Source organism: Nothobranchius furzeri, chromosome 17 (genome assembly GCF_043380555.1).
Source record: "Nothobranchius furzeri strain GRZ-AD chromosome 17, NfurGRZ-RIMD1, whole genome shotgun sequence".
NCBI classification, from domain to species: domain Eukaryota; kingdom Metazoa; phylum Chordata; class Actinopteri; order Cyprinodontiformes; family Nothobranchiidae; genus Nothobranchius; species Nothobranchius furzeri.
The window spans coordinates 34,972,658-34,983,867 of NC_091757.1; positions in this window are offsets into that span (position 1 = coordinate 34,972,658).

Below are 11,210 nucleotides of genomic sequence, written 5' to 3' on the forward strand. Positions count from 1 at the left end.
GTTATAGAACCCATAAGACACCTAAAGTGAGAGTCAAGACATGGGTGGAGACGTATTTCATCCACACTTCCTGTTTGGAAAACGCTTCTGAAAGAGGCGTCTCCTAGCGGACAGAGAGAGTGGCACTGAGGCAGTGATAAACCTCACCCCACTCAACCCCCTCGCCTGTGCTGTCGGAGTTTCTCAATCTAAAAACGAATTGTTAACGAGCGCATGCGCACTCGCCCAAGACTTACCGCTTAGAACAGCAGACAGATTCTGCTAGCCTAGTGAACTAGACCAAATTCATGCTTTGCAAAGTTTGGTCTAGGCACTCTCCATTGGAACCTCCGCAGCTCCTACCAGGACTCTAGCTAGCCAATCTCAGCTCCCTAGAGGGGTTTCAAACACATAAAAAGCTGTGATTGGTCCATAATGGTGGGCCAATCATAGTGCTCTATCTGCTTAGTGAACAAATCACAGAGCTTTATCCACTTTGTGGGCCAATCAGGGTACTCTATATGCCTGGTGGGTGGGATGATGCAACAGAGTGAAACAAGAGTATGTCACATTCATTGTCCAGTGGAATGCGGAGATCATTTGAAAGACAACGGTAGAACCCGCCCCACAACCGAGAGCCGTCAATGGAGCGTGGCCAGACTAAATAATACATTTATTTAGTCTGGCTTGCCAGGCTAAGATTCTGCAGCATTCTGGAGGATTTCCTGTTAACCAATCAGACAGAGATGCGCTGAGCTGTGGGGAGGGGAGAACCGGGTGGAAAACATCTATTTCCATCCAGAGCTCCACAAGCCGGCAGCCCGCGCAGCAGACAGAAGCTGCAATCAGACAGAGATGTGCCGAGCTGCGGGGAGGGGAGAACTGGGTGGAAAACAGAGGTCTCCCGAGAGCTCCACAAGCCGATAGTCGGAACCCAGCTCCATCAACATGTTATATTTCAACCCATTTTCTAAAATGCCGCATTATGTTAAATGCACTGGGTTTTACCCTATTAAATTTAAATTTCATGGTTAAACAGTACATGTTAAAATCTAAGCTCAGCTAGTGCAAGAGCGGCAGTGACCTAAAATACATAAATATAATTTTACTTACCGAAAAAAACGAAGTGGAGATTCCATAGACGCTCTATTAGTGCAATTAGTACCACAGCAAGTCATTTTGACCAACAATTGCACAAATAATATCCAAAAAAAAAAAAAAAAAAAAAAACACGCACAAACGCTACAACTAATGGTCTAAGTTGAAAGACTGAAAATGACCGAACAGTTTTCAGGCGAGGCCGAGGCTCAGACTGAGGCCTTTCCCCGGAGCTAGTTCTGCGGTCACGTGGGTCTGATGCTCATTAATTATACAGAATTTTAGGCTTTTAATACACTTAAACAGAAGAGTGAGAAAAAAATTCACCCCCCTCAGAGTTGTCATGAGTGTAAACTAGATCTATTAAACCAAAAACATGTTTTGGAACCAGGCTGTAAACATGTTTATTTCTGCTGTGAAATTGGTATTTTTAACATGGGAGTCAATGAGGATTTGCTCGCTTCTGACACCAGCCCCCAGAGGATGAGGGTGGAACTGCAATTTATTTCATTTCTGGGTTTGCTTCAATTTTTGACCCGCATTGTGGGGGCTTGGTTAAGATAAGGAAACAGTGGGTTTGGCATGGCATTGAGAAATGGCCTAATCTCACTCAGTCACGGGAAAAACACAACTGAATCTTCAACATTTAAATTCCATGTAGATACTAAGAAACGGCCGAATCACTCAGTAAAGCCAAATGAACATTCATCATCTAAAATCCATTTATAAAATAAATTTAGGTGTGTAACAAAGATTTTTTTAGACTATCATGTTTTCTGAAATCCGAGTTATGAAATGTAGTCAAGATCATACTGTATGCCCATCAATAAATCTAATATTTGGTCATTGACAAAAATTTACTATTTGTTGTGTTCAGCAATAAGTCTACTCATTAACTGATTTAAATTTTACCACTATTAAATGTTTCAGTCAGAAACTACATAACTTTATTCCTCCAGATTCTAAAGTGTACAAGGTTGAGCAGCGGTGTCAACATTAACCTAATCTCAACCGATCCCGAAAGCATGGGCCGATGTTGATACATTTCAAAGAGGACAGATGAACACGAATACACTGTTCAGCAGCTTCATACTAAATTTCAAAGTGTGCAAACCCCATTTTTAAATTAAAGTGTAAGAATTTAATATACATATTATTTAATGAACCATAAGACATGAGATTCCATAATAAATATGAAATCAATCTCATGGATCTTTGGGTACTTTTAACCAGAAGATTGGAACTTTTTATTGCAGGGATTATGTAACAACTTCGTATTAACTCAGAGACAAAAGAAAGAGAGTCAAGTTTTAAAAGTTTAAAGATTTATTACTAAACAAATTAAAACTAGACTAACTTTAAACACTAAATGTATGGTGTAACTAAGGTGAATTGAGATGGAGAATGGAATGTTGTTCAGAACCAGCAAATCCGGAGAAACGATTAGTTCTGATGGGAGTAAAGGTGATGTCTTCGCGCTAAGCTTTGATTTGGAGATTCATAAACACATAAGACGCCATTCTGTCGGCCTACGTACCCTTTCGGAAGTCCCAGTTAGATCAGGAATGTCGAGGTCCAGCTTGACCCTCTCTGGAACTGAAGCCGGTAGGAAAAGCAACGGTTGCCGACCAGATCGTCTTGAGATACTTCTGGGTCACGACAGTTTTGTTGGCATCTAGCAAGACCCAAAATGGGGTCGTGATGGTTCAGCTTTTATTCTGAAAGGAACCATTGCAGCAGTTGTAACAGCAACAGATTTTATCCAGCTTGTCGTTGGTTCTTTTGGCTGATGAGGAAAGTTACGGATTGGCCACTCCGACAACTTCTCTAGAACATGTGTAACACGTCAGCGGTTATCAAAATCATGTTTTCCATCAATCCTCTAATGATTTTCAGATCGTTTCCACATTTCCTGGATTTACATTTCCATCAATGTACAATATTTACTCAAAAGGTATTTTGTGAGTTCTTATTCCCCCATACAGATACCACACCGTCTTTTCTTCAGCATGAGGTCAGATTTAGGCTTACGAATCCTCCCTCCAACTGTGTTTCTAAACACAGTGAGAGTCGATTTACGGCTTATCAGCCAACCTGTTTAAAAGTCTGACCACCAAACTTGAGACGTGTGGAAATGAGTTGCAATATCCTTCTTTCTGCAAGGATAAAGCAAATCCATATACTCTCTCATTCATTCAAGCAACAGTTAAAGAAGACAACATCTAAGACAAACAAACAACAACAGATAACTAGAGTTGCGTTTCTACTCAAGGCTAAACGCTCAAAGGCCAGGCCAAAACAGAGTTGCGTTTATATTTTTGGCTAAAACGCTCAAAAACCAATTTAACCTCTTAGTTATCACACAGGTCTCTTCATTTATAACTTCATCACACCAGGGCTGTGTTTATATTTCAGCAAAAATGCTCAAAAAACCAGCCCAATACAGCATTTCCAGAATCTGTTTACCAAAACAGCATTCCAGGAATCTGTTTAACAAGTCCTTTCCGGCGAACCAACCAGTTTAACCCCTGGTCACCTAGGATTTTCTCTCTGTACCACAAGACAAAACAACAAAAAAGCACTTGTCTCTCCAAATCTCTCCACTTCAGGGCTTGAGTTCTTGGATCCGCTTTCCTCCTAGCGACGTCAAGACCCTCACCGACCCCCCAGCAAAACTCAGCGCTGGAGGAGATTTAGGTTGTCGACATTTCTCTGGCATCTGCTCTTGGCGCCGTGAGGTGACGGGACCCCGGCTCTCGAAAGACCAAATTATGTTAGGGATTTTGTCAATGTAGTTTATCAATAAACCCATTTCCTGCAGCTAGAGAGAGAAAAGGAGACTATGAGGCAGACATACAACCAAATCATGATTTGTAGCAAGTGCGCAGGGCAAATGCCCCGAACATCTGGTCACAGAGTTTATTCATACAAAAGATAAGAAAGGAATGGGAGTGGATCAAGTGAGTGTGTGTGTAATGGGAGGTTACAAGGACAAGAATGTGTGTGTGTGTGTGTGTGTGTGTGTGTGTGTGTGTGTGTGTGTGTGTGTGTGTGTGTGTGTGTGTGTGTGTGTGTGTGTGTGTGTGTGTGAATGCTTCAGGACATTCAGTCAATAGGATTAAAGTAATGAAATATTAAATTTCCATAACAAGTAAGTTGCACATAATTGCCAAACTGATGATTACACGTGTGTACAGCAGCATCATTAGACACTCATCTGTACAGGCTATCAGAAAAAAAAAGTTAATTTAGGCGTTGCTTGCTCTTTAAATGCAATCTGTTTACCAAGTAGCATTGTGGGAAATGTAGTTCCCAATAGTGAATGACAGCAGAATGCATTTGAGAGTCTCAAAGCCAGTAAGATATCAATACTGTTAGCAACAAAAGCTAATGCTAACATATCTTTGCAGTATGCATTTACATACTGGAACAACATTAGCCAATAAGGAGCAGTGTTTTATGGTGACCTGGAATCATTTGTACTGATCTAAAGTCTGTCTCGGATCTTTGACACAAGTCAATTTTTTGTCCTGTTGCCTGAACAGAGAAACACAAATGAATTGTTTTAGATAAATACACATCTGAACGTGAGTGGAAGTCGAGTCCTCTGTCGTTTTCATCTCCAACTTTATACGTTACCAATTAAGCACTCATCGTAGCCCAGCTGCCACAGACAAATAAAAGAAGTAGAGACTTGTGAGAGCGTGTTTGTGTTTCACCAAGTGGCAGGACTTAAAATCAGGGCTGGACACGGGGGCGGAGAGGAGAATTTCGGAGGGAACAGTTTGGTTCTGGATGTCAGGAGCCTCCACAGGCCCTGAGGCTTGCTGTCTCCCCTCCCCTAAACTTTCTTTAACTCTGCCTCAGTCTTTTACTCTCCCTCTCTCTGTGTGATTTATGTCTATAACCTGTGCAATTACAGTGCCAACAGCAGCAGCCGTCAGGTTCAGGTGGGGTGAGGCACAGACATGCCCCATCACTCCACCTCGGAGCAGAAACGCTGATGTTTCACGCAGCTGCAATTTTCCTTTCACCCTAATCTCACTGACACTGGCTCAAGGAACATATTTGTGTGACAAGACGCTGCAGAAACTGACTGCTCAACGTGAGTTGAGTGTTTTCCACCAAAAAGTCAAGGAAAAAGTTTTAAATGAATTTGTGTTGACAGGTTTTCTTGTTATCGGAGAGCTGTGGGCTTCTGCTAATTAAATAAACTAAAGATAAGAGCTTATTGGAGAAGAAGAGCACATCACCAGCTCACTTCATAGTTCTAGCTTGTTGGCAGCATTTACACCTCCAACATGGGTTCGCCACCTGATCAAACTCCTGATCCCACTGGCCTAAGGAAATGTATCTGTTGCTGTGCACTATGGGAGAATTTCCAGCTCTTCTCTGCTCTGTTCATGTGTGAGGAGTCCAGGACACCTCAGTGCTGTCAGCGTTTTTGGCAGCCCCTCTGTGAAACAGCAAGATAGAAAGTCAGGGAAATAAAAGAAAGGGAAGAAGAATGGCAGAATGTGCCCACATGAATGTGACTTAGTGCTGCTGGACTCTTAGGCTCACCATGACAACCATGCAGCAGGGACAGAGGTGTGGGTGGGGGGCCCTTTGGCTTTTTGGCCATGTACAATGCGCTGTCTTAACCTCAGTGACATCCCTGTTGTCAGCAGGTCAAATACTTGAATATCAATGAACTGACTGAGTGTCCCTCACAGTGCTCCTCAGAACTGTCCAGATCACACACGAGAAGCTCTCGCTGTACCTCCCTGACCTCCTCTGACCTGCTTCCAGCCTCTCACTGCATTCAGAGCAGAAAAGCAGATTCAGTTCATTTGCTGTCTCCAGTAAGTCTGAGTCAGCATTTAAACTCCAGTTTTTTGGTAAGAAATTAAACGCTTTAACCCTCTCAGGCTCAAAATAAGTTTTGATAAAAGGACGAACAACTAAGTCCTTCAGGGGTACTTCTGAGTTAAAAAATGCTCATGAAATATGTATGTGGAGTAACCAGGTTTTAATGTTGCAAATCTGCAACGCCTGCCTCCAGAGGGTTAATGGGTCCACCTTGCTAGTACTGGGTTGGACCCACTTTAACCTTCAAAACCACCTTCATTCTTCATGTCACAGATTCATCAAAGTGTGGAAAAGGTTATGGTCCTCACACAGCTCTATCCATGATGCAAGCTCACCTGTTCCACTACATCCCAAAGGTTCTTGACTGAACTGAAATTTGGTGACTATATGGAGGCCCACTGTGGTCATAAATGGATGGACACGGTCAACAACAATGCTCTCTGTGTTTAAACCAGTCTCAGGTGGTTCTGAGGGGTCTAAAGTGGGACAAGAACATCTCATACCATTACATCAGCAGCAGCCTAAAGCACTGATACAAGTGGGATGGGTCCATGCATTCTTCACATCAAATTCTGAACTGACCAGGTTTGGTCATCTGCTACTGGGGTTCATCACGTTGTGGTTCAGAGACGATGTTCTGTAGACCTCGATAGGAACCAGTGATTACTTGAGCTGCGGTTGTCTTTCTACCATCTATAACCAGTCTGGCCATTTTCCTCTGGCTCCAGCAAGACATTTACATCCACACACCTGCTGCTCACTGCATATTTTCTCTTCTTTAGACTTTTCTCTATAAACTTTAGAGATGGTTGTGGGTTCAAATCCCAGTAGATCTGCAGCTTGTGAAACAGTTAGACCTGCTACCAACCACGTCACCTTGGATGCGTCTTAAAGGTGCAGGAGATAAGAATGACCTCTTGTGGTCATATGTGTGTACTGCAGCCAATGTATCGAAACAAACTAGTCTACTCTGACAAAATGTTGACAAATACGGTTCAGCACCAGAAGATTCCAGATGACACGTGAAGACGAGTCATGCACAGTAAGTTGGTAAGTGGTGTTGCGGTGAGATTCCTCTTTAACCTGGTCATTTCCTGTCTCACTCCGCTCCTGGTTCTTTTGAGGTGACCCCGAAAAGAGACCTACACCTTAAGCCCCAAATAATACGCTCACGCGCAAGATCTTGGTTGGCCTGAGATGAGACGCACTCAAGCAGTTTCCTCCTCAGCTTTTTATTTTCAAAGTTACACAAGCACATACATCATACAGGGCGGTCCCGTCAGTGAATTCAAACATCAAATGTCATTCTCTACTCAAAGAAGGGTGTTCCTTCTGTGAGTTTACACACTTCAACAGTTTATCATCTTTTCTGCTCGATAGAAGGTCAATAGTTCAGTTTTCACCTAATAAGGTCACTTCCCCTAACCTGTGCTGGAACATTTTAGTTGTGTTGTCTCTATCTTCTGCTTCTCATTTAAATCTACTTCAGACACAAGTTTCCTGGTATTTACTCTGAACTTTACCTTTATTACAAGTTCTACTAAAGTCGGGCTGTATCTATGGCAACCTGTCTCTGCACCCTTGCTGTCTGGAGAACCTTTTTTGCTATTCTGCAACACTTCTGCAAAGAATGAAAAGTCACTCTTCCTGTAAAGCGAATATCATTAACATACACAGTGAGCAATAAAAATCATTAGTAAAATAGTCTTGAGACTTTTTGAATAATATTTGTATGTTAAACATGAAGACTAAATACTTGAGAAACACGCCTTAAACTGAATATCGATCGGCTCCAAAGAGGTTCTGGCAAACTGTCCGGCGCCTCAGGAGAGGAAGGCAGCAACTCGCTCACACTGTTTACAGTGGGGATGGGGAGCTGCTGACGTCAACTGAGGCTGTAGTCGGACGGTGGAAGGAATACTTTGAGGAGCTCCTCAATCCCATCAATGCGCATTCCGAGGAGGAACCAGAGCTGGGAGGCCTGGGGATGGACTGTCCGATCTCGAGGGCAGAAGTTGCTGAGGTAGTCAAACAACTACACAGCGGCGGAGCCCCGGGGGCGGATGAGGTTCGTCCTGGGTATCTCAAGGCTATGGATGTTGTAGGGCTGTCATGGTTGACACGTCTCTACAACATTGCGTGGTCATCGGGGGCAGTTCCTAGGGAGTGGCAGACCGGGGTGGTGGTCCCCATCTTTAAGAAGGGTGACCTGAGGGTGTGTTCCAACTATAGGGGGATCACACTCCTCAGCCTCCCTGGAAAGGTCTACTCCAAGGTACTGGAGAGGAGGGTCCGATCGATAGTTGAATCTCAGATAGAGGAGGAGCAATGTGGTTTTCGTCCTGGCCGTGGAACTGTGGACCAGCTCTATAATGGAGGGGGCATGGGAGTTTGCCCGACCAATCTGTGACATGTGCTTTGTGGATTTGGAGAAGGCTTATGACCGTGTCCCCAGGGGCACCCTGTGGGGGACGCTCCAGGAGTATGGGGTGGGTGGCTTTCTGTTAAGGGCCATTCAGTCCCTTTACCAGAGGAGCGTGAGTTTGGTCCACATAGCCGGTAGTAAGTCGGACCTGTTCCCAGTGAGGGTTGGACTCCGCCAGGGCTGCCCTTTGTCACCGGTTCTGTTCATCACTTTTATGGACAGAATTTCTAGACGCAGCCGTGGTGTGGAGTGTGTCGAGTTTGGTGGCAGGAGAATCTCGTCTCTGCTTTTTGCGGATGATGTGGTCCTCCTAGCTTCATCCAGCTCTTACCCTCAGCTCTTGCTGGGTAGGTTCGCGGCCGAATGTGAAGCGGCTGGGATGAGGATCAGCACCTCCAAATCTGAGACCATGGTTCTCGACCGGAAAAGGGTGGCTTGCCACCTCCGGGTCGGGGGAGAGGTCCTACCTCAAGTGGAGGAGTTTAAGTATCTCGGGGTCTTGTTCACGAGTGAGGGTAGGAGGGATCGGGAGATCGACAGGCGGATTGGTTCGGCGTCTGCAGTGATGCGGATGCTGAGCCGATCTGTCGTGGGGAAGAGGGAGCTGAGCCAGAAAGCCAGGCTCTTGATTTACCGGTCGATCTACGTCCCAATCCTCACCTATGGTCATGAGCTTTGGGTAATGACCGAAAGAACGAGATTGCGGATACAAGCGGCCGAAATGAGTTTCCTCCGTAGGGTGGCCGGGCTCAGCCTTAAAGATAGGGTGAGGAGCTCGGACATTCGGGAGGGACTCGGAGTAGAACCGCTGCTCCTCCGGATCGAAAGGAGCCAGTTGAGGTGGTTTGGGCATCTGGTCAGGATGCCTCCTGGACGCCTCCCCGGGGAGGTGTTTCGGGCATGTCCTGCCGGCAGAAGGCCCCCGGGTCGACCCAGGACACGTTGGAGAGGTTACATCTCCAATCTGGTCCAGGAACGCCTTGGGGTCCTGCCGGAGGAGCTGGTGGACAAGGCCGGGGAGAGGACGGCCTGGAGCTCCCTAGTTGGGATGCTGCCCCCGCGACCCGGACCCGGATAAGCGGAGGAAGACGAGACGAGAGACGAGGCCTTAAACTGAAGCATTTAGACTGAAAAAATATTGACTAAAATGTGAAAATCACCCTCAACAGTAAATAAATACATTTCAATGTAAAATCAGTTTGTTGGAAATAGAAAAATGGGCCTTTTCCAATTGGCACTTCTCAGTGTGACTTGGGAGGGTTCAGTTTGGTCTGGCTGCCTTTTCCAACAGCACGGTTTGGTATTTTCCCCCTATGCCTCTACTTTTCAGTCCCTGCTCCGTTCTGGTTCCAAGAGCTGAGCTGGGCCGGCATTGAAACAGCTGGCCACTGATTGGCTAGGAGGCAGAGTCACTGGCTGCTCTGGAGCTTCCTGGCTACTGCCTCATAGCCTGCAGCCTTTTCCTGGTACAGGGTCTGACAAAAGCCATAAAACAAAGCAGAATGAACAAAATCACCGCCATTTTTGTGCTCAGTCGTGTTTCTGAGAGGCTTCTGATCACCTCACACTGTTTACTGATCTCCACCTGCTATTGTTGTCTCCAGAAAGGCTTGCCCGCACCCCCACGAGTGCTGTTAGTTCTCCTGCCCTCCTTCCTGTGAATAATATACTAATAAGATATGAAAGGTATTCAACAAAATAAAACGTTCCAAAAATTTTTTATCATTAATGTTGTTAAAACTTTAATATCCAATTGACTCTGGAAATAGGTAATTTGGGTAGCCAGGGAACCAACACTTATTAATAATTTGACACAGAAGCAAAAATATAGTTTATACAAATCAAGTTATTACTATAATTCTATGACTAATGATTGTACAGAATAACTGAAGGGGAATGATTATTCAAGGTGATATCAACTGGAACAATAACTGACTCTAATGAAACATGACCTTGGATGTTATTAAGAGTCTAATTAGGTGTTTTAGGAAAATATGTGAAGTCTGGGATTACAAGAATAATCTGGCTGAATTTAGTGACGTTTGATTAGTTGTCAAATTAATCACAACCCATCCAATGCCGGTATGCAGGTCTTCGATACCTGTGGTGAGGGTTCCCGGGGATCCGGCTAGCGAAGCAAAGTTGTCTCGACAAGGCTGACTAGTGGAATTGACTTCGGGGCATCAAAGGTCGTAGTTTACTTTGAACCCGGCTCGGCTGGTCAAAGGGATACCCTGGATGTCTGTTGGCATTTCACGGGTTGTTTTACGTCTGATGGAGTTGTTTCAGGTTAAAACAAATAATGGTTGTTTGGTTTTGAAAAAGGGTGGTTCATTGCCGCTAAAAGTGTTCTACTGTGAAATCTGACTGGATCTCACAAGAGCTGCTAATTTTGGCTGGAACTCCAAAAATAGAAGTCTCTTTTTTAAGGGTCCGTATCGGACCAGTCAGAGCCCAGAAAAATGTAGGAGGCATTAACAAAGTCCTCTGACATCACATCTGTTGCTAAGAGATCCGTAAAGGAGTATTTCACTTATTGTGGGATCTAAATATGATATTACTGTTGTTGTTAATATACTAATATTAAAATGTGACATGACTGATAACAAAATCATCATTAACTCATCAACTAGATTTGTTTGGTGTATTTAAGATCTGAAATAATGCATTTCAACAATAAACAGTTATTTTGAATCATTATTATTGTCAAGCAATCAAACCTTATTAAATCCACTTTGAATAAAACATTCATCGGTCTATGATTGTAATTAATCTGTTAAGTGTGAAAATCATTGCATAAAACAGAATATGATTCTTTTACTAAGGTTAAAAAGTCCTGTCTTCTGAAGGAGACGTC